The following is a 24462-nucleotide window of genomic DNA, read 5'->3' as shown; positions in this document are numbered from 1 at the left end:
GGTGGGGGAGGCTGAGTACCACACACAGCAGGAGGCACCATGGGTTTGGGAGGCTTATCAGGTGTGGTTTGGGGTCGCTGTGGCACCAGGTATGGGGAGAAGGGGCGGGTGAGGTGGAGATGAGTCTGGAGTAGCTGGCAGCAGCTGGATCGCAGGAGGTTTTTATAACAACAAGCGTGGGTCCTGTAGTTGTAGGACATGCGGAGGCCTTTGAGGGCTTAAGGAAAATTATGTCAGGAAGGTTGTAGCAAATCCGTAAGGGAGTAGTGACACACAAGACAAGAGAGGGAAGAATCTTAAAAAGGAGTGGTATGGCAATAGCAAACATTTGAAGGAGGTTAGGTTACCTGAGGAATGAGTCCTATCAGTGGGTGTGACAGTGAGGAGCTTTCTGGTGTCCTCCAGGGGAGCTGTTCCCATGGACAGGTGGGGGCAGAGACAGTCTGCAGTGGGCTGAGGGGGGATTGGAGGGCAGGTGGGGAGGGGGGAAACCAGCTTGGTAAAACCAACTTGACCAAGAAGGGGAGGAGAGCTATGGGGGTGTTAGCTAGAGACCGCCGTGCCTGGGAAGATTTCCTACACAGGATTTGTATCTGCTCCACCTCTGGAGGTCACCTGCTGCCCCCAGTACCTATCACACAGTATCAGACACATAGTAGATATTCAGTAATGGTGGGAAGGACTACTAAATGCATCACGCACATTTCCTGGAAGAGGCTGAAGCAACATCACAGATTTGCTCACCAAGGATTCTTTGCTGTCTAGGGGTGTTCTGGGAAGCAGTTGAAGTCATGAGCTCTGTTCCCAATCACATGCTTTCCTGAAGCACGGAAGGCAGACCGCCAGGGTGTCAACACCTCAGGTCACACCACATAATGCAAAGCCTAATTTGACTTTCAGGCTGATGTCAACATTTTGTTACCTTGCTGAGAAGCCCAGCTTGAAGACTACGTTAATTTACATTTGCCTGTGTTCCAACCATGCGTTCCAGCTCACAGCCTCAGGGCAGACACTGAGGTAGGCATTTCCTGGATGGAGGAGACCCCCTTCCTGGTATGCAGGAGCTGGGTGTGCTTTCAGAGCTCTCTGGGAGAAGTTTCACAAGCTCACCTGGTAGGGTAAACCCACTTAGAACCAGAGAGCCAACCATGGGAGGAAGATCCTCCTTCCACCTGCCTTTCTCTCACCATGAGGTGATGGCATTGTGATGCAGACAGCATGGTATGGGCTCCCCAGTTTAAGGACTGCCCTTTCTCCAAGTTAAAATCCTTTTCCATGGGGAATTGGACAAATACGTCCAGACTAGAATGTGGGGGAACAGGATTCCTGCCAAATTGGTCACAGGGAAAGCTCACTGGGCTTAGTCACTGTGATACCCACCCAGGTCCAGGTGGAAGAGCCCTCCTGAGAAGGTGTGCATGTTTCTAGGGCCTTGGCTCCTCACCTGTGAGCTTTGGGTGTACATGGGTGACAAGGAAGGATGCGGTGGGGTTAGGAGGTACGCTGTCGCCCATGCCTGCCCCTCTCTCCAGCATCCCAGCCTTGGTTTTGATCACTATTTGCCCTCTTTCCCGTCCCTCAAATGTTGTCCTCATGGTCTCATCTCTTCTTCCCTAGCTTCTCTTCCTGCTTTTAGCGCCAGCAGCATGGATAGCTCCTTCCTTTGTACCTCCTGGTCTAGCTTTATGATTTTTATTCTCATCATTTTTTTTCATGTGTCCGCCTCTATCTTTGAGCTGTGAGTTCCTTCCAGTGAGGCTCTGGGTCCTATGTAACTCAGCAGACCCAGTGTTAGCACAGTGCTTGGGGCCCAGCGCGCTCACTGAAAAGGTGGATGGATTTATAAATATGTCACTGCTTCCATTCTTCAAGGCCCATTTCACTTTTTAAAAAAAATAAAAAAAGATTCATGTATTTATTTTAGAGAAAGAGAGAGTGTGTGTTGAGGGGAGGGGCAGAGGGAGAAGGGGAGACAATCTCGAGCAGACTCCATGCTGAGTGTGGAGTTTGATGTGGGGCTTGATCTCACAACCCTGAGATTGTGACCTGAGCCGAAACCAAGAGTCCATGCTAACCCAATTGAGCCACCTAGGTGCCCCATGGCCCATTTCACTTTCTATTGCCTCTGCCGATTTCTTCCAGACCAACGATCACTCCATTCTTACCATTTATTCAATAAACATTTATTGACCACCTAGTAGTATTTGGTACTATGAATAAATTTGACTAGATTTCTGTCCTCAAGAAATTTTATGAGTAGTTGAGAATAGAGGTAGGTTAATCAGTAGTTAAGTGAGATAGATGCTGTTACAGAGAAACAGTCACAGAATAATAAAGGCCGTTCTTAATAACCTTTGAAAATTTATTTTAGTAAAGGTTTTATCACTTTGGTGCTAGAATAAAATTTTAATGGAGCTGAATGTAAAACCCTGAATTTGCTATTCTGTTGCATCATAGATTAAACATATTTTTTCTAAATTAGAAAATAATGTGCTCATTATAGAAATTCAGAAAAACATAAAAATATAAAGGGGAAATAAAATTATTAACCTACACTCAGCGATAACTACTGTTAACCTTTTGGTGTGTGTTCTTACAGCCTATTTATTATCTCTCTATAACTGTCTTTTTTTATTTTTTATTTTTTTGGGAAAATAAAACACAAAGCTGGCATCCTGAAAATTTCATTCTTTTTTCCTCTTTTATTATGAATACTTTATCATGAAATATTATGAAAAATATGATTATCAGTAACTATGTGATGTGACTGTGCCATGACTAACATGAAAACTATTCTTATTACTTTGGCTTTAGACTGTTTTCAATTTTTATTTTAATTAGCAGGAAAATCTTTGTACAAAGTTGTGTGTTATTTACTTATTTCTTTCCTTTTGGACTATTCATTTTTTTCCTATTGATTTTTTAAAGCCTTTTTACATATTAGGAGCATCTGTCTTCTGACATAGGTATTAAAATATATTTCCTGTTTGTCTATTAATTTTGCTTAGTATCAGAATTTGAAAGCCAGATCTTTGAGGACTTTACCTCTCTCATCTGAAAAGTGAGGAAACTAAAACCAACATATTTAAGTGATTCCCAAATGGCTCATAGGGTTGGGAGCAGAGCATGCCTAGAACCCTTGGTTCTGGGCTTTCGACATATTCTTCAGGAATGCACCAGTACTGACCATATATCACTGTTCTTTGCTTTCCAATGGCGTCATTTGTGTTGGTTTTGCCTTCCTATATGGAGCGCAGGGGTTGTTTCCTACATCTGTTCTCTACCCCATCTGGTTCCCACCCAACCGCTTCCCCTGTTTCCTGCACATTACTTAGCATGTTGCTAACAGTTTGGCGATTATTTAAGCATACTTATTTGTTATAGTACCCTGGGATTTTTATTTTTATTTTTTTAAAGATTTTTACCTATTTATCCATGAGAGACACAGAGAGAGGCAGAGACACAGGCAGAGGGAGAAGGAGGCTCCCTGCAGGAGGCTTTATGCAGGACTCGATCCTCGGACTAGGATCACTACCTGAGCCAGAGGCAGACACTTAACTGCTAAGCCACCAGGAGTCCTTACATTGGTCTTTTTTTAAAAAAAAATATTTTAGGGACACCTGGGTGGCTCAGCAGTTGAGCGTCTGCCTTTGGCTCGAGGCGTGATCCCGGAGCCCTGGAATCGAGTCACGCGTTGGACTCCCTCATGAAGCCTGCTTCTCCCTCTGCCTGTGTCTCTGCCTCTCTCTCTCTCTCTCTCTCTCTGTGTGTCTGTCATGAATAAATGCATAAAATCTTTTAAAAAATATTTTACTTATTTGTTTGAGAGAGACAGAATATGAGCAGGAGGGGCAGAGAGAGAGGGAGAGAGAATCTGAAGCAGACTCCATGCTGAGTACAAGCCCGATGCATGGCTTGATCTTATGATCCTGAGATCATGACCTAAGTTGAAACTAAGAGTCCACTGCTTAGTGGACTGCACCACCCAGGTGTCCCAGTACACTGGCTTTTAAAGAGTTACCAATAATAATGCATAGCATCTCATTCGATGCTCACAACAAATCTGTGAAGAAGGCAAGGCCAACATCACCAACCCTGTTTTATAGAGGAGGAAGTTGAGGATCAGAGAATTTAAGGGACTTGTTCAAGATCTTACAGCTGGACCATGGCAGAACCAGGACTGCAGTAAATCTCTTTTGATGGGGGACTCTTAGTTCTCTCTGCTATACTAAGTTCTCTCTCCCGTAGGCTCCCTTGTTCCTGCCCTAAATGGGACAAAAGACAGATGGGCTGAAGAGGTGGAAGCCAGAGGCCTACTGTTACCTCTTTCCATCTAGGGAGTCAGGATCATGGAGCTAGGGTCTCGACTAGGTTTCTGGATCGAAAAATCTGGAACCCATGATGAGGAGCCAATTTCACAGTTATAAAACCTGCATTAAACAACCACTCTCTGTTCTCCATTTCTCCAGCCCCTGGCACCACTAACTTCCTTTCTGTCTCTAGGGATATACCTGTTCTGGAGATTTCATATACATGGAATCACACAATATGTGACTTTGTGTTTGGCTTCTCTTATTTGGCATAAGATTTTCGAGGATTATCCACCTTGTAGCATGGGTCGTTCCTTTTTCCCTTTCTATGCCTGAATAATATTCCATTGTATGGATATGCCACAACTTATTTGCCCATTTATCTGTTGACGGACAGTTGGGTGGTTTCCACTCAGCATGGGTTTTGAAGGACAAGATCCCCTAGAGCCGGAATCACTAGGTTGTCCTAAAAATTAACCTTTTCTAGATCCTATCCCAATCTCTGTTTGAAAATACTTTTTCTCTAGGTAAGAAGATGGAACTCCTCTTGACTCCAGGGGGACATTCTGAGAGCTCAGCTGAGGAGCCGAGGTGTCAAGGCACTGAAGGGCTCCCGTTTTAGGGAATTCCTAGGTCCCTGGTATGGACGGCTGCAGTGATGTGGTGGAGACTGTGGGTTCCATCTCGGCCCAGGGCCACCCTTCTGATCCCCGCCTGCAGTCTCTCTCCTCTACTTCGTTAACATCTTCAATTAGCCCATGAGCTGGAGATGCTTCATCAGCTGCCTGAATCAGCAGCAAAATTAAGCCATCACTTTTATGAACTGCCCGGCGAGTTCTGGGAGGAACTCTGCATATTTTACATTTAATAACTTGCTTCTCGTTTTTATTTATAATGTTAATAATGATTTGGGGGGTGCTCTCGGAGAGTGCAGGGAGAGGGAGACTTTGACACAGAGATGGCAGGACACGTGGCAGAAGGATGACTGCTCTTAGCTCTGTTATCCTGCTCCTGATCCGCATACTCCCAACAGGTGTGAGGGGTAACATCTGCTTCCCAACTCTCCCTACCCCCCGCCCCCCCCCCCCCCCCCCAGGCAGCTGGGGCTTTGGGAGCTTTCCATACTGTTCTTTCTCTGGAGGCTGAATGGTCAGGAGCCAGGGAGGAGTCCTGATTGTGTTCGGCAGCCTCTCTTGGCCTGCTGTTACTGTCTCCCTGTCCTGATGTGGCTCATGGGATCCAGGGGTGCTCAGCAAGCTTTAGGAGAGCCAGTCCATGTAGTGGGCTCCCTCTCACCTCAGACCTGCCCTGATAGCTTCTCCTATGGCCTGTCCATGGGTGGAACAGGTGCCAGATTGGGTGAAGGAAATAGGGTTTTGCTCTAGGAAATGTTTCATATGGTACCTGTTATTGGAAAATCTCTTAGCATCTTTCCAAATGAGTATTTTAGTGATTGTTTATTCTGGATATGAGAAAAAGAAGGTCCAGAGAGGGGCTAAGTGACCTTCCCAGGTGGCCAGCTAGTGAGCTGTAGCACTGGGGTTGGATGTGGGGCACTGGAAGGGCACGGGTTTCCCATTTCAGGGTGGGATGGTGGGGAAGCTTGGCCTCTTAAATCTGCCCAGCCTGGGTTCAGTTCCCAGCTCTGCCTCTGAATGTTTGTTTGACCTTGGGCAAATTATTTTGCTTCTCTGAGTCTCAGGATGCTCTGCTGTACCACTGGGAAAATCAGAATCTCCATTTTACAGGACTGGTGATTTACCCAAGATCATGTTTGTGAAAGATTCTATAAACTACAAGTTGCCATGCATATCATCATTATGGATTGCCTTCTACTGAGAAGCCTCCTCTGGCACATGGCGTTGTTGGACAGACTCTAGAGAAGGGGTTTGTAACTTTTTTCAGAAAGGGCTAGTAAGGGATGCCCGGTGGCTTAGTGGTTGAAAATCTGCCTTTGGCTCAGGGTATGATTCCGGGGTCCTGGGATCGAGTCCCCCATCAGGGAGCCTGCTTCTCCCTCTGCCTTTGTCTCTGCCTCTCTGTGTCTCTCATGAATAAATAAATAAATAAATAAATAAATAAATAAATAAATAAATAAATAATTTTTTTTTTTTTAAAAGAAAGGGCTAGTTAGTAATGATTTTAGGCTTGGCATGCCTCACAGTCTCTGCAGAAAGACTCACCTGTGCAGGTGTAGTTGAAAGCAGCGTTTGACAATATGTAATTGAATGGGTGTGGCTATGTGTTAAAAGAACTTTATTTACAAACACAGGCTATGTAGGTCATAGCTTGTCAACTCCTGCTCCAAAGCAGCATGTTCCCAGGGCTAGGAGCACTGAATTCAAGAATGCAGGGCTGTCTGGAAGGAAAGTCCCCCGAGACACACGCGCTGTACTGTAGTCTGGTTGCTTCACAAGAACACTTTTTTCACCTGCAAATTTTCCCTACCAAGAATACAGTGTTAAAAGCTCAATTACCCATGGCCTTGTGTGGGCTCCTCCAAAGGGAATTGCACAGACCTGGTCTCTACACTTCCCAGAGCTTGGCTCAGCTTCTGCATAGAAAGAGGGAAATAATCATATTCACCTTAGCTGCCTTCATCTGTGATGAGCAAGGAAATGCCCACACGCCAAAGATTTTTTGGTTGGAAAGATTGGCCTATTTTGCTCCATAGCTGGCTCTTGCCTGGAAGTTTCCATTTCTATTGTCCCGGAGGATAAGGGAGGAGCAAAGGGCAAGGAAGAGGAACCCAGAAAATGCTAATAATGGGGTAGAATGGCAGCCAATTACTTTGAGCTCAGTGTCACCCAGACACCAGATCTAATCTCTGCCACTTTACAAGGTAGATTGTGATTGCCATCTTACAGGTGGAGTAGCAGAGACCCAGACAGGTTAGTTACTGCCCACGGGCGTGGGAGGGGTGGGGAATCCAGATTAAGCCGGACTCTATCTGATTCCCAAGCTTGTCATCTTCCCACGATGCCTCACAGCAAGGCAGATTTATTGGGTCTGCAAAACTCATCAGAAATGCATCCACCTGCTCGGTGCTGGCCCTCGTCCTACGGGGCCAACATGAGATGGGGAGTGGTAGTCGAGGGAACAGTGTGCACTGAAAACCAGGAATCCGAGTCTGAGCTCTTGCTCCTAAATCGCCTTTTGACCTTGGGCAAGTTGCAGATACTTGCTGGGCCTCGGTTTCCTTATCCGGGCCCTGAGGTAGTCTTGCCTGCACCTTCCAGCTTATGATTCTCAAAGCTTTCCTGCAAATAGCCTGTGGTGGCCAATACATTCAGTTTCTCTCCGTCTGGCTGCTCCATGGGAGGGAGGAGGGAGGGAGGAGGGAGGGAGGAGGGAGGGAGGAGGGAGCAGCAAAGCAAGGTCAATCAATTCTAGCCAAGACCAAAGTCTAAGAGATAGGGCGTGGCGTGCTGAAGGATGATGGCTGGCAAAAATCATTAGAAGCATCTTTCAACAATCTATATGCCGTTATCGATCTTGTTATAGATCATCTTCCATTCCTCCCCTACCTTTCTTTCTTTCTTTTTTTTCCCCCCCAAGATCTTCTGGATCAATACAGCAAGTGCATTGAGACTGTAGCAACACATTTAAAACCTTATAAAAGGTTATTTAGTTGCTAACAGTGCAGTGGTTTCTGCAAAGCCTGCCAAAAGGTTACAGCTTTTTGGGGATCGTAAATTACAGACGACAGGAAAAAAGTAAGTGCGGTTTTCTTTATTGTCTCGATGATGGATGGACTCCTGAACAGGGCAGAAAATACATCATATCACCTTTAATGGGTGTGCATTTCTGCAGCCATAACTCACAATTTTAAAATAGAGAATGGTGAAATATGGCGTTGTATATTCCACTTGTGACATATTTATGAGTCCTTGCCTTCTTATAAATACAGTGATTGCTATTTCAAAGCACCATGTCAGGTATGAGCTGAGCACAAACAGCTGGCGCGGCTGAAAAATTATAGCCAGAGTGGACGTTTTCAAAAACTCTCTCTCGCAGCAGTAAATTTACAGTGTTTGCACTAACTGTTATTAAAACCAAATCCATATCTTGGCAACAGGAATCCATTGCTCAGTAACAGCTGGAGTGACAGTGTGCCCCGGCAGCTGGGGTGAGCTCTAAACTTGGCCGTGGTGCACTCGGGAGGGGGGGAAAGGTCGTGGGCCTCAGAGGGAGACCAGGGGGGCTCCGTGGCTCCTGGGTCCGGAGTCCAGGCTGGGGCCCCCTCTGGGTCTGCCTCTGTCTCCTGCACGCATGCATGCTTGCTACTTCCAGCTCTTTCCCTGGCCTGGCCAGGGAGCCTCTCCCCACAGCTTTCTGTCTAGGACTTTGTACCTCTCACCCCCACTCCATCCATCCTCACTCCCCGTCTCCGCCTGGTGAGTCACACTGGTGTCTGGAGAGGGAAGCAGGGGAGCCGAAACCAGGGACGTGCTCCGTGCACAGCCCACGGGAGGAAAGACAAGGGGCAGTGTCCAGCGGGGTGGGATTGTGTTGGGGGAGGAAGGGGGGTGTGTGTGCAACTGGGCTGTGGGGGAAAAACCCCACAGCAACTAAAAGGCCAGATGGCTTATGCAATAGTAACAATTTTCAATTCAAGCAACATTTGTCTGGCACCGATTATGAGCAAGGCCTAATTTCAAGGGCTGGAAATACAAAAATAAATAAATAAATAAATAAATAAATAAATAAATAAATAAATAAATAAAAGCGGGGAGGGGAAGACATCTTTTTCACTCTCAGAGAGCTTACAGTCTACAGGCTGCTGGAGACTCCACTAATAAGACCACACCTTGCATAGTTTTGTGTTTTACGCTTCCTAAGTCCTTTTCTTCTTTGATATTCTATTTGGCTGTTTCAGTAAACTGAAGAAAATGTGTAAGTGCATGGACCAAACTCCAGATATTATGTTAAGTAAAAAGAAAGACACAAAAGAATACATGTGGTAGGATTCAACGTGTATAAAGTTTAAAAATGGGGAAAACTGATCTGTGGGGAAAGAAGTCAGAAGGGTGCTTACTTTCTCATGTTATAGGTGAACTTCTCAGATTGGGCCTGTTTACCAAAGAGTGGTTCTCAGCCTCTTCCTGGCAGCAGCAGATTTCCCCTCTTGCTCACTAACACACCATCACCGGGAACCCAGATATGAGCAACCCAGAGGCTCTGCTCATGCACAATGGGTGAGGAGGGCACCCTGCTTCTCCCAGCACCCACAGGGGCCTCCGTCTCCACTATGGACATGAGGTCTCCAGAGAATGAGGTTTTAAAACCAATGGTCCAGTGATTTCCAACTCTGGCTTTGGCAACCTATTTGGAACATTTATATTGATATGAAAGGGTAAGTATAAAATTGACACAAAGATTTGGGATTAACTATATATGCTCATTCTTTTTTTCTTTCCACCTTTGCTGAGATCCTTCTATGTTCTGGAAGGACGTATTTGCTACAGCTGTGCAGGAGGCTGGATCTTGAAGGCGGCCATGATGTGGTCCTTGTTTTCAGGAATTGGCTGATTGGTAGGGTGGCCACTCTGTTCTGGCAGCAAGGACAGACGAAATCTGCTGGGACATAGCAGAAGAAGGCTTCATGGACAGGGTGATGCTGATACTAGATCTTGAAGGACGAGTACAAATTCCCCAGGGGCAGCACTGAGGGGCAGGGAAAAGGAGGAACAAGAGTCCAGGGTGCTGGCAGCATGGTTTGTGAGGGAAGGGTGGCCTGAGAAAGGTAGGGTGAGGGCATCTTTTGGGAGATGCTGTCACCCTAAGGATTAGGCTCACCTGTTAGCGAAAAAAGTTCTAGAAAGTTTTGCACAGAGGCTAGACATCGTCAGATCTGGCCTCTGTAGCATATGGGAGTGAAGGGCAAAGAGCTGCCCCTGTGAGAAACTTCTGAGTGGGAGAGGCACGTTGAGTGGTGGTGATCTCAGAGGAGACTGCAAGCCCTAAGATCATATCCACAACCAAATAATAATCAAACAACAACCACTATTCAAAAAGGTTGGAAAAACTTGAGAGGTCCAATCCAATATCCCTATTTACCCACACTTTTTTTTTCAGGGATGGGAGCTAGTTTACTTGGTGTGTGATTTTAATAGAAATATCTGTTCAATCATAAAACAAATGCTTGCTTCTTGTAAGAAAACCAGACGATGGAGATAAGAAATAAGTTTGAGATGCGCTCCAGGCCAACTTTGGCCTTGGTATTTGGCCCAAATCTGATATTTGGCTTCAGTTTTGGGCTTGGCCTTTGGAGGGCTGGGTAGTTGATGCCAGCTCCAACATCATTTCTGGCATCCCTGAACCTGCATGTGATCAAGGTTTGTGGGATTGCATCGTATCTAATCACAACAGTGGTGATACGAACAAGGTGTGGCATTCACGTTTATTAATAGCTAAACATTTGTTTTGAAACAGAGGCAAGCCCTCTAGATATAACTTGTAGTGGGAATCCCTTTTGAGCTTTATATGTTGAAACATTATCAATCAGTTGAAGTACAAATGTGCATTTATTATGGTAAGAGCGAAGTGCTACAGTAACCATGAGAATGAAAGTTGTTAATTTTATGCACAAATTTATGAACTTTTGAATAGTTAAATAAATAGGGGAATAGCTGATGCCTAATATGCATGGTAGGAGACAATATGTTAGCTAGATGACTTTGGGAAAAAACATATCCTGATAACTATTTCGGGAACCAATAATTTTATGAAAATCTAAAAAATAACAAGACAAGAAAGTAGATTAGTGCTGACTTGAGTGTTTGTATTCCCTCACAGATTCATATGTTGAGACCTCAACCCCTAATGTGATGTTATTTAGAGGTTAGGCCTGTGGGACGTCCTTAGGTCATGAGGGTGGTACTTGGGATGAGAGCCCTTATAAGAGACCAGGGGCCCAGCTCTTTCTGCTGAGTGTGGACACAGTAAGGAGGTGCTGTCTGCCAACCAGGATGAGGGCCCTTGCTCTTGGACTTCCAGCCTTGAAAACCATGAGAAAGAAATGTTTGTTGTTTAAGTCTCTGGTACTTGGTGCTAGCAGTTGATGAAGGTAATTAGATTGTCATTAAGTCTCATTTTTAAGAATTATTTATTGTAATAACATTCATGACATTAAACAAAGCAACCTTTCAGAACTGTTTTAACTTTGAAATGTTTATGTCTCTTTAGGCCGTGAGTTTTTCAATGAAAAGCCTTATCTGAGAAGGCTTCACATCTTGTGAGGATGAATAAGAGGCAGGACGGCAGCTTTACTACCTTAACGTTTCAAAAGGAAGAAACATGCCAAAATCACATACAGCGTCTATGATAAATGATCCTCGATTCAGATGTAATAGAGAATATGAGAAGAAGGAAGAAAAAGGGGAAAATGAGACGCTTCCTTCAAAGTATGTTGCTTCTTCTCTACCTTGGCTGAAAGTGACCATCTCCTCGGGGACACGGATGCGCAGGGAAGGGGTGGTGGACATCTCTCTAAACTCATGATCTGGTAACAGGGTTTCTGTATTCCATGTGGGCCCTCGAAATTTCATGGTAGTCTTAATCAAATCGTGGAAAGTTTTAATACAAAATTATGTGTAGGGTTTGGCCTGAATCTTTTTTTCCTTTAAAGATATTATTTATTTACTCATGAGAGACACATAGAGGCAGAGACACAGGCAGAGGGAGAAGTAGGCTCCCTGTGCGGACCTGATGTCGGACTCGATCCCAGGACCCTGGGATCACACCGTGAGCCAAAGGCAGACAGACAACCACTGAGCCACCCAGGTTCCCGGTTTGGCCTGAATCTTAACCCTAGACACTTGGCATTCAGGTAGAATGTACCTCTCAATATAATGCACCTTGAGATATAAATTGAAAATCTGGGACACCTGGGTGGCTCAGCAGTTGAGTGTTTGCCTTCAGCTTAGGGCATGATCCCGCGTGGGATCAAGTCCCACGTCGGGCTCCCTGCATGGAACCTGCTTCTCCCTCTGCCTGTGTCTTTGCTCTCTCTCTCTCTGTCTCTCATGAATAAATAAATAAAATCTTTAAAAAAATAAAATCTTTAAAAAAAATTGAAAATCTTTTTTTTTGTCCCCAACACCTAGTCTCTTTCCCATAGCTGACCAATGAATCTAGTGTGTTTTCTTTCAGACTTGTGAAATGTAGCTATAAAATCTTTTTGTTTATTTATTTTTTTGCCACAATGGGAATGTATCATAGTTACTAGTGTCCAATAATTGGCTACCTACTATTTATTTATTTATTTATTTATTTATTTATTTATTTCCATTTAGTAATTTAATCTAAACATCTCTCCATGAGATTGCATGTCGCTCTATTTTATGTTTTGTGGTGACTGCCCGTATTCCAATAAATGGATGTGGCATTATTTATTTAACTAATCTCCAGTTAAAGAACATTCAGACTATTCTCAATTTTTATCCATTGTAAGGAATGCTGCAATAAACATTTTTGTAGTCTTTAGTAAGTACTAATTATTTCCTTTTATATATATGTGTGTGTATGTGTGTATATATATGCATACATATATATAATTTTTGGTATGTCTTACCATATTGTCTTCTAGAAATATTGTATCAATTAATATTTCCACCCACAGTGTTTATATATAAGAAGCCTGTTTCCCTCACCAACACTGAGCATCATCTGCCTTTTGAATCTTTGCCAACATGGTATGTGAAAAATGGTCTCTTGATATTTTAATATGCATCTTTTCTTATTAGTGAACTTGAACATCTTTCTGCATGTTTTTGCAACTTTTAATCATGGAGGAAATGATGTCATCCTAACTGAAGGAGGAAACACCAACCTAGAGGTGTGATAGTCTAGCCCTAGATGCTTCTCCATAGATGAAATGTGTGCTGAATACTCTGTATTGCTCTTTACAGTGGGCAAATCACTTGTGGGTCCTAATTTCAATTTATCCTCACAATCACCATGTGAAGTATTTATGGTTATATGAACAGTCCCAGGTGTGAAAAGATGGAGCTCTGAAAGGGTCAACTGACTGGCCTAACACATTATGAGTAAAAGAGTAGATCTGGGGTTTGATAGATTTTCTAAAGTTCAATCAATCTTCGTTCCTCTTGACCTCACTGTGTCTGCTACTGACAAATTCAGATCTAGCTTCTTGGGCTAACAGTTCTTCTTTTTTAAAATGAAGATCTTATTTACTTCTTTGTGCAAGAGATAGAGAGAGGCAGAGAGATCATAAGCAAGGAGGAGGGGTGGAGGGAGAAGCAGCAGGGAGCCTGATGTAGGACTCAATCCCAGGACTCTGGAACATGACCTGAGCCAAAGGCAGATGCTCAGCCACTGAACCACCCAGCTAATAGTTCCTGAATAGCAAACATCGCCATCCTTACTGAGGACAGCCCTGTAAACACGTAATCTCACTGAACCCGCATACCAAGGAAGAGCAGGTGCTCATGCACAGGTTCAGACAGGATGCTGACCATGGTCACACCGAGCAGGACCTAACCCCAAGGGCTCCCCAGGGCCCCCGCTTATGCGGTTATACCACAGAGCCCCTCATGCCCCCGGCACCACGCCTGAAGAAACAGCCTTTCCACAGCTGCTAGCGAGTTCCCCAAACTGCAGGGCACCACGTGAGGCTGTGATGTTTATTCGAGGGACACAAGACAAATCAGGCTGTGAATTAGGGCTGAGGGCTGGGAGGTGTCGGCATTCTGGAAGATTCTTAGCATGGTATTATCTCCTGCGTCGCCAGAGGCTTGGCGTCCCTGGTGTTTACTCTCTAAAGGCCAGTCACGTCCCCCAGGGACTCTGACAACCCTGACTCCACTCCCCGAATTTCCAAATGGTCCATGAGGGGGTGGCAGTGCTCTGGTCGAGAACACTGGGCCAGGGGACCCTTGCTTGACGGCGGTACGTGTTTCTATCGGCTGATGGGTTCGTGTGGTGTCTGGTAAGAATGGGGAGCTTTAGGCCAAGCTCCCGGCACCAGGTAGGGTCTGAGGAATGTTCTGCACAGGTAATGTGGTATTTCTGGGCCTTCCTTTGAGGCTGATCGTCGGTCACCCCCGGAGCTCCTGACGCAGCCTCTGTCTGCAGACAGTCAATAAACGTCGATACTCGCTCCTGACAGATGTCTGGGTGTCTGCCGTTCTGTGCTGGGCTCTAGCCCACGGCGACTGCTTTTGCAGACCTGGATTTTTCTTCCCTTTTGATTGCAGGGGCCGAGGCGGGCAGGGGAACCACCAGCCCACAGTCACCTTGCTATAGGGAAGACTTTCAAACGGTTGGAACCCAAGCTCTGTGGGCTGGGCTCCTTTGAAAGGCAGCCCAGCCCTATTCTCCTGGCCATGGGAGCGGGCCCACTAGCTCCGTGGGGCCCTTCTGCCAAGGCCGTGGCATGCCCGGGGCTGCTGTGTGGGTTCGTGCTGCAGCCAGGAAGCGCTGGGGCCTCTGGGGCGCAATCAGCGGAACTTCAGGAAACTCGAGGAGGGAAAGGCCATGAGTGGCTTCTTAGGGTTTGGCTCCTGGCCTGACCTGCCTCCAGCCAGCTGACTGTGCCCAGTGAACTGGCTCTGCGGGCCGACTTTCAAAGTCACGGGGGCAGCACAGCAGCACAATTTAAAACATTGCTTGTCTCCAGTTTGCCCAGCAAGGAGAGTTCGTGACGGGCAGTAGGAACGAACACGTGTGCCACCAAAGGTAATTCTGAAAACAGGATGTTCTTGATAATAGCTGGATTAGTAACACAAGGGAGAGTGTCCTGAGTTCCCCTTCCTCATCCGTGTGAACAGCGGTCTCTCTCACTTTTGTTGTTGTTTAGGGCTAGGCTGTGAGCAGGAAAGCAAGTGGTTTGTGCAATGATCCTCCCACCACATATTATAAATACATGACAGGCCTCCCTCATCCCCCGGGCAGGCTCCTGCCCCTGGAGGGTGGATGGGGATGGTAGGTGAGGGAATTCTTTCTTTCTTTCTTTAAAAGATTTATTTACTTATTCACAAGAGACACACACACACACACAGAGGCAGAGACACAGGCAGAGGGAGAAGGAGGCTCCCCTCAGGGAGCCTGATATGGGACTTCATCCTGCGACCCCAGGATTACACCCTGAGCTGAGCCGAAGGCAGACGCTCAACCGCCGAGCCACCCAGGCATCCCAGGAGGTGAGGGAATTCTTAATGGGCTTCTGGTGGTTTTGCTTCTGTTGCTGGGAGAAATCTGGGCAGAGAAAGTTTTCTGGGCTGAGGCACTTCTTAAGGGGCTTCTCTTTGGCAGGACTCTGAGGTGCTCTGGGGAGGAGCGGGGGAATTTGTGGGATCTTCCCATCCCCTTTCTGGGCCGGCCTTCATCCTGGACCTGTGTGTCATGTGTGCTCACTGCTCATCTTCTGGGACATGCCTTCCAACTGATATGCTCTGGGGCTGTTGAGGGGTACTCTGTGGAAGTGCAGCATGTTACGGATGCATGGGCATCTCTGAAAAAAATCCACAGATGTTGAGCATGGAAGAAGCCAGACTTGGACTAAGACGTCCCTCAGTTAGTTGTCTTGGAACCCGATTACTCTCTGGCTCCAAGGCTTCTCGAGGAGCAGTGATGACAAATTTCAGGTGTTCCCACTGAGCAGGGTGGGGTTTATGATGCGGAGTGTGGTGTGGTGGAAAGAGTTTGGGGTTTGGAATCAACCAACCCGAGACCAATCACAGGAGGCCACCACTTAGTCACTCGGCAAATGGCCTGGGTTTTGATTTCCTTGTCTCTCAGAGGGGAGATAATAATACCTTCCCTGAAATGATTGCCTGGAGAATCAAGAGAGACATGTGAAAAGCCTTTGGAACCTGTAAAATGCTCTCCACATGTCGTCTTTATTATTCTCTGCTCTTAGAAGATGAACTTTAAAAGTCTCTTTCAACTGTGATGAATTCTGTGATGTTAAACTCTTCCTGGGACAAAGCTCTCTGTTCTTTTTTTCCCCACGAGACACTACAAACTCAAGAGGTGCGTGGAGTCCAGGTGCAACCCAGTGAGTTGACGCTCTTTTTTTGTTTGATTCAGTGCAATTTTACATTTTCCCTCTCTCTTTCTTCCCTTTGTTTTTGTTTTAGGTTGAACCGAACAGATCCTTAAAGTAACAGTGGCTCTGGGAAGAGCCATACAGGGCTCTGGCCCAAGCTGTGGTATCAGACATGAGGTCAGCAGCAGAGAAGCTGTCTGGGCAGGCTGCTGGAAGGGGGGCCACCTGGGTTTGGTGCTTCTTGATGAGGTGTTTCTCCAGGAATGACTTATGTATGCTAGGCGAAAGAATTGAGTGTTGAGTTTGGCTAATGCCCACTAGAGAGCTGTCATTACATCAAGGTTAGTTCATGACTCAAAGGATGTCTTGAATATCAATTGTTTCTTCCTTCTGTGAGGGGGGAGGCATATTTTATCAGTCTTGTCGGGAAAGAGGGTAGGGTTGAGGCTTCGATATATAGATGGAAGCATCAGAGTGTAGTAGAAAGACTACTGGCCTTGGAGTCTTAAAACCTGGGTGGACTTGCACATCACTAACTGCCTGTGTGACTCAGTGGAAATCACTTAACCTCTCTGGTCCACAGGAGTTTTATATATATATATGGAGTATAATTACATTTGGGGATAGTTATGTGTATCACGTTGTACAGTAATTGCCTTTGTAAACAATGAATATTTCAAAAATTGATGTGTAATATACATTCAGAAAACTGCCCACATCACCAGCACAGAGCTTGATGAACTATCCCAACCTAATTCCACTCATGTAACCACCAGCCCGATGAAGAACTATTGTATCACCAGACGCCTGGAATCCCCTCTTCGCCCTCTCCCTGCCACTCCCCAGCCTCCTCCTCCAAAACGAGTATGATCCCATCTCCTAACACCATAGATTAGTTTTGGCCATCGTCGTTGCACTTTACAAAACGAAATCATACAATGTGTACATTTTTGGTGTCTGGCTTGCTTTGCTTTTGAGATTCATCCATGTTGCCATAGGTAGCAGTTATGTATCTATTCGCATTGCTATTATTGCTATTATTACAGCCCACTGTATCCACCTGCTGCTGGTGGAGATTTGGGTCATTTCTAGTTTGTGGCTCTTCTTCTTGGTGTTCTGTTGCCTGTATCTCTGTCTGGCATATACTTAAGGGTGGAATTGCCAAGTCCTATAGAGAGTATGTGGCTCCGCTTTAATAGGTATCGTCATGGAGGTTTACACAGTGGGTGTCTTAACTTCCTGTCCCCCACCCAGCAGTGCCCGAGCTTCCACCTCTCCGTGTCTTTCATTGTGTCCCGCTATCTCATGGTGTTTTTTTGGTCGCATTTCCCCCATGGCTGCTGAGGTTAGGCCCATTTCTGTACATTCGTAAGCCATTTAAAAATCCTCTTTCATGAAGTGCTTGTTTAAGTCTTTTGGGTCATTTTTTTTGTTGCATTAAAAAATTTTTTTTGTAAGAGTTCTTATATTTAACTGTAATACACTGCTGGATATATTAATTGCACATAGCCTTCTCCTACTCTGTGGCTTGCATTTTCACTCTCTATTTCATGAACAGAAGTTTCTAATTTTAACATAGTTTAATATACCAATCCTTTCTCTTATTGTTAGTTTTTCTTTTTTGTGTTGTCCTTATGAAATCTTTGGGGTGTGAGACGAGCATCCTGGGGAAGACGTGAGGCAGCAGCATGCCCGTCAGGACACCTTCCATCTGATCCCAAGATGCTTGTGGAGCTCCACTGAGCTTGCAGGTAAGACAGGTTCTGGCTGATTTGAAGAAACTGCTGGCAGATCAAGGCTCCTGACTGGAGTCAGGGGCTCAGTTATGGGTACCCAGGGCTTATGATTTTCAGGGACCTTGTTATTTGTTCACTTGATTATGGGAAGAGATAGCATTAGTTGGCACTTTCCAATGAAGACTGTGTTTCTAGAACCTCTGTGGAAAAAATTTCTGGCTTGGTTTATGGTCCTTGGTCTAGGAATTAGACACAGGAGCTTCTTATTGGCCCAGATTCCCTGTCAGGGGATCTACTGTCCTCCCAAAGCTTTGCTGAGTGAGTAAGGCCCATGTGACCCTGCTTCCCTTGTCACCACTGATTGGGCCAGATGTTGACATGGGAGCTAGGAGTATCCTGACTATGGGCTGGCCAAAGAACTATTAATGGCTTATGTGGATTGAAACAAAATGTTCTTCTCAGTCATTAAGATTCTCTTTTTGGGGGATATGAACCAGGGACCAGAAGGATGCTGTAGGCTGATGCTGGGACACGTGTGCTGAAAGGCCATGTAGAGATGAGGTGAGGGGAGTGCTTTTGGGACTGTGCTTGCTAAGTGTATAAGGAACTGGGATTCAGAGAAGCCAGTCTGGAGGGAGAGGGGATCGGAAGGGCCCAGAGAAGAGCAGAGAAATCATGCATGAGTAAAAAGAGCTGGAGAGCAAATCCCTGGTTCCTGTCTTTCTGGAGGCCTGATTCAATGCTTCCTGGTTTCCCTCAGGGCCTCTGTGTACCCTTGCAATAACCTCAACCTTTCATTTGAGCTCGTTTGAGTGGTTTCTGATCCTTGCAATCAAAAGAGTTTGGGACAAAGATACTCCAGATCAAAGGTAAGACAAAAAGAAAAGAAAAGATTTATGGCTTGTATTTCGTTCAATGAACTTTACAGAATTCTACTAAAAATTGATTCCCCTACAGTTTAGATCGCCTATCTTATTGACTAGAATTATGTCTGTGAGAATCACAGTGCTGCTCTTTAGCCATTAAAATGTTAATTCTGGAAAAGTGGGTAAGGAGATGGCATGGAGCAAGGACCTGCCTGTTCTCCATCCTGTAATTACAGCATGGCCCTACTGTGAAGGTGGGGAGGGGACAGAGGCCCGCCGAAGCCCCTCCGCTTCACATTCCTCACCTCTGAGCTGGGGCAGTGTACCTCATGGTGCTTCAGAGTATGTTGGGGTTTAAAAGCAGTTACGACCTAAATGGCCAAGAGTAGAATCATTAAATAAATTAGTGGTCTCCAAATAAGGGAGTATTTATGGAGTCATTAAAGGTGATGTCATTAAAGAAGCTTTTAATGATATGGGAAATTAATTGCATAATAATATGTAACATAAACTGAAAAACAGATGTAAAATGTTTTATACAGTTTGGTCTCAACCATGTTAAAATAAACAAGTGAAAACTGAACAGTAGTCACACACACACATACGTATACTAGTTACACATATATTTGGCTTTGCTTTTTGGTATTTTCTATGATTACTTTTATAATCAGAAAAGAGGTTTAAAGTTAAAATACAAATGAATAAGCTCTTTACTTAGATTCTCAAAGTGTGACATGAGTCTGTTCTGGAATTTTCTTCAAACCTTTATTCTTGGTTCTCAAATCCTAAGCCCCTGCCCTTAGTGGATGAATGTATCGTGGAAGAGGAGGGAACTTCAGCTCTGTAATTATAGGGCCAAGTTGAGGTCTAAACTGTGGGAGAAGCGAGTGGTAACAAACTTTAGAAGTGCTTTGAGATCTCAGAGAGAGGAAGCTTGCCTCCAGGCACTCTGGCCAGGGAGGGCATTTTTGAGGATTTGGTCGAATGAATGGCCTGGCTGGGATTCAGTGGGACATGGAGCAGGAGAGAGAACATAGGGACAGAGTTGCAACAGCCAGCCTTCAGAAACCATGTGGGCAAGCACCACTGCTTTACAGGTAATGCCAGCTACTACCTTGACTTGAGTACCCCCACACACACTCGATGTGTACACAGTGGAGAGGTGTGGCACAGTGGAAATTTTATTTACCTTTCACAACAGCCCAGTGAAGCAGATTTTATAATCTTTATTTTGCCAGCCCCCAAACAAAGCAAGGCAGTCAGCTTAGAGGGGTAAAGAGCTATTGACCGGTAACTGATGGCAGGTCCAGAATTCACAACCACCCCCACCTTTTTACTTTGAACTCTGATGGTAATAATTGGGTATTGGTGCATATTGGGTCTTTCCCATGTGCCAGGCCTTGTATGGAATGCTTTTCCTGCTTTATTTCTTTTAAGGCTCACAGCAGTGCAATGAAATAGATCCTATTAATATTCCCAGTTCATGCTGAAGAATTGAGGTTTAGAGGAACTTGCTAATGGTCACAAAGGGAGTGACAGAGATAGCTATGGAACCCAGGTTGGTCTGAGGCCAGGTCAGAATTCTTACTGTGACTTCAGTGGTTTCCTCTGGATGGGGGGGTACCCTACCCTATTCTGGCCCTGTACCCTACCCAAATGCCAAGTACAGGGTAACAACCCCAGCATGACCCTGGAGTCTGTAACTGTTGTTCCAGTCCTGCCAGCCACTGAATGCATTAGTCAATGCATGCATGCACCCACCCATGAATCCATGTACTCACCCATGTATCCATGCATCCATCCATGCACTCACCCATGCATCCATGCATCCATCCAAACCTGTATCTAATTTGGAGTGGGGAAATGGTAGACTTGGTGATCTCCAAGACCTCTCTCAGATCAGTGATTTTAGAAATTTGCTGACCTTTTGTCTTAAGTCCAGATCTTTGCTAAAAATTGTGAGGCAAGAGAGGGATGGAGGAAGCATATGCCTTTGGCTTGCCCTCATGGAGTTTCAGGGCAGAGTTCAGGGAGGTATGTGTCGACTGCCACTCAGAAAACATTTATATGATAATGAAGTAGACAGTGTGATACAGAGTTTAAATTCTGAGATCAGTGTGCATGGAGCAGGTGGAAAAGGATGCTCTATGTGTGTGAGTATGTGTGTGAGTGAGTGTGTGTGAGTGTATGTGAGCATGAAGGTGGGAAGTGAGTGTGTCTATGTGAGTGAGTCTGAGAGCATGAGTGTGCATGTATGTGGGTGTGAGCATGGGGGAGAATGTGTAAGTGAGTGTGTATGGGTGTGCATGTGCAAGCGTCTGGGTGTGTGTGACAGTTTGCGACTAAGTGTAGGGGTCCTGTGTCAGAGAGGAGCATGAGGACCTCCCTGGTCTCCTGAGAAAAGAGGAAGGAGGAGGGACGAGGAATGGAGAGAGAGAGGTGCCCAGGGAGCCCAAAGCTTAGAGCAGCAAAGGGGTTGAGAAATGGCTCAGACTCTGGCTGAGATAAAAGATGGGGGTGCTCACTCTGGAGGTGACAAGGAAGGAGAAGAACTGAGTGTGTGTGTGTAGGTGTGGAGGGTGTTTGCGTCTGTGGTCTCGTCTGACTTCATGTCCAGGGAGGCTGGTGCCCAGTTTCCAGTGGGGAACCAGACTTCTGGGCCTGAGGGCTAATTGCCTCCATCAGACAAGTCTGGGCCTAGAGGAAGATCAGATGCCCCACCTTCCTCTGCAGGTGAAATCTGAGGCCACCCTGAGCTAAGGGAAGAGGCCCCTGATGGACTGGCGCCAAGGTGAACCTCCTTAGCCCTGGGTGGAAGGGCCCAAAATGAGGGCCCTTCTTTTGATACAACTTTCTGATTTACTCCAGACCTATATAATGAAATATAGCTATCTATTTCATTAATGGTCTTTATCAGAAAAGAATTAAATTAGTTCGTATGGCCATGGAACCAAGGCCTATGTATTTACTGGGGTCTTTTTTTTTTTTTTCTCAAGATTTTATTTATTCATGAGAGATGCAGCGAGAGAGGCAGAGACATAGACAGAGGGACAAGCAGGCTCCCTGTGGGGAGCCTAACGTGGGACTCAATCCCGGGACCCTGGGATCACGCCCTGAGATGAAGGCAGATGCTCAACCACTGAGCTACCCACGAGTTACTACTGGGGTCTCCAAACCATCAGAGACGTGGACTGACCTCCCAGCCAAGAATTCCTTAACTTCAGGATGCTGGTCCTGGATATTTTGGTTTGATTGGGATGGATACAGCTACAGAGAACCTTGTTCTTCCCTGCAGAGCACTGGGGCTATAGATATTCTGTCCTCGGGGCCAGGAAACTGGATATCCTGATTCCTTCGCTTCCTGTCCCACCCACTCACTGGACCTGTGTGCCTAACATCTGCAATCATTTGCAAAATACAAGTTCCCAGGCCTGGAGGCGGCACTGTTTTCTTTCCTGCACACATGCAAAGACCTTTGAGTCGGCAGCTCTGTTTTATAAGGTTGCTACTTCCTGCCCTTGCTTTATTACATCTGTTCTTTGGGGCATGGTGTTATAAATTGGGTATGTGATGATGTGTAATCACTAACTGAAAAGCCAATACATTTTCACTGTACCGGCAGCAAGACAAATAAAAGGCAAAATGAAAGGCTTGTGCTCTTTTGACAAAGGGAAAAGCACACAACACACATATTAAAGAAAAAAAAAATCAGGTTGCAAATTGAAAATGTTGTCATCTTTGGGGAGTTGTTTTCTTGGGGGCAGTCTGGCTTGTGTTTGCCACCCCTGGGAGTGGGGTGCCTGGTGGCTGGGAGGCAGGGAGGGTGGAGGATGCTGTTTTATTCCTCTTGGGAAACCACGTATTCTTAGACTTTGGGAACCTCAGGCAGTCGCCCCAGGTGCTTATGAGATATGATCCAGCAGCCTTCACTGGGGACCAGTGGTCTGTGGTGGGAAGACACAGGACAGAAAGAGACAGTGGAGAGAGAGAAAGAGAGAGAGAAGCGGACATGCTGGTATTTACATAGGTGTGTATAGCAGAGGGCTCTTCCTTTAGCAGAAGTTCAGGAAACTGTCCTGAACACTGATGTGTGTCGGACAGCGTGATCCATACAATCAGGCTTCAAATAAATGATTTCTTCTGTGTCTGTTCTGATTCAGAGCTTTCACACAGTAGGGATTGAAGCTGAGCTTGAGAGCTGATAGACAAGAAGTCCTCCTGCCCATTCATTTTCAATAAATGTGAGTATTCATTCATAATTGATTTCATGACCCTGCAGAAGGATCATCTGGAATTTTGCTTCGCTTTGCTTTTCTCTTCTTCAAAGACCCGAGGAAAATATAATAGAAATAGGGCTTGGGGGTTAGTTTCTTGAAACATATTAAAGCAAAAGATAATAGGAATGATATATATTGTCAGTCTGTGAAAGGTGTTGCCAGACAAAAAAAAAAAAAAGAGAGAGAGAGAGAGAGAGAGAGAGAACATCTGTCAGCTTGGTAACTAATTATGTACATGAAGTTAAGATGATTGTGAATGGTGGTAAGGGTTTCCCCTTTGTAAGGAGGATTCAACACCCTGTGAACATCCTAGAAATCTGGGCTTCAGTAGTTTTTCCAACACGCTGATGTAATAACACTAGTACTAATAATAGCAACATAGCTACCGTACATTAGAGACCACCTGTATACAGTCCTGACGGAAGGTGAGAACCCAGTGCAATGACTGGGGCCCAGGGAGCTGGAGGGGCCAGGGGCTCTGTTGCATAGCAATAAAAATCTACCCTTTCTTGCAGCTCCCCATTTTTTCCCCCTGGGACCAGACCAGCTCTCAGCAGGTTAATTAAAAAAAAAAAATCATCTCATCATTTGTCTTATTTGTTTCTCTTAGGAGTTCTATGGGGGGAGATAGGAAAGGCTATCCTGTCTTGGGCGGTTGACTCACCCACGGCCCCAGGGCTAGGGGCAGGGCCAGGACCCCACCAAGGCCTTGCAAGGCCAACTTCGGGCTTCTTCAGGCCACACAGTCAGAGGCCGTGAAGGAGATAAATGTCAAAACCACAATGCCAGCCCACGCTAGGTCATCTGTGTGTACCCCATCGTCATGACCATTTTCAGGTCTGGAGCATAGGCGCCTTGGCCGCGTTGGCACCTAAGGAGCCCAAAGTGTGACAGCACAGGGTTCCTGATGGGCTGGGGAGCAAGCCTGGCTCCTGTGAGGTTGACCCGTCCTAAACAAAAATAAGCAGCCCCGTGTCTGTTGTTCTGTTGTTGGATTCGTACAGGGGAACACATAGCACTTCTCTTCAGGATGCTCCTTCGCAATCAGAGGTCATCTTCTGAGATGAAGATGCTGGCTTCTTAAGTTATTTAATATAGACCTTCATTTGATTTCCTTACAACACCACAATTTACGTATCAATGTGCTATTTGAATTTTTATCATCTGTCTCTACTGCCCACTCTTCAGTCTGAATGCAAGATCTGTGAAGGCAGGTTTTTTTTTTCCTTTTTTTCTCTTCTTAATTGAAGTATAGTTAAC

At 45.6% G+C, this 24462-nt stretch overlaps 1 long non-coding RNA gene across 4 annotated transcripts in view; it reads left to right on the top strand.

The window, feature by feature from the left end:
* Nucleotides 1-23380, top strand: part of LOC140604837 (uncharacterized) — a 49251-nt gene extending 25871 nt beyond the window's left edge. For 2 of the 4 annotated variants that reach the window (XR_012007667.1, XR_012007666.1), the window contains 4 exons: nt 11499-11716; nt 12934-18074; nt 18820-18928; nt 21922-22573. This is a non-coding gene — a long non-coding RNA (uncharacterized lncRNA). Of the gene's footprint in view, nt 1-11498; nt 11717-12933; nt 18075-18819; nt 18929-21921; nt 22574-23085 lie in introns of those variants that run through there. The other 2 variants (XR_012007668.1, XR_012007669.1) reach the window with 2 other exon arrangements.
* Nucleotides 23381-24462: the final 1082 nt, after the last annotated feature.

This window comes from Canis lupus, chromosome 15 (genome assembly GCF_048164855.1).
Source record: "Canis lupus baileyi chromosome 15, mCanLup2.hap1, whole genome shotgun sequence".
Classification (NCBI taxonomy): Eukaryota; Metazoa; Chordata; class Mammalia; order Carnivora; family Canidae; genus Canis; species Canis lupus.
The sequence above is the reverse complement of the archived record's forward strand: the minus strand, read 5'-3'. Positions and strand labels throughout refer to the sequence as shown.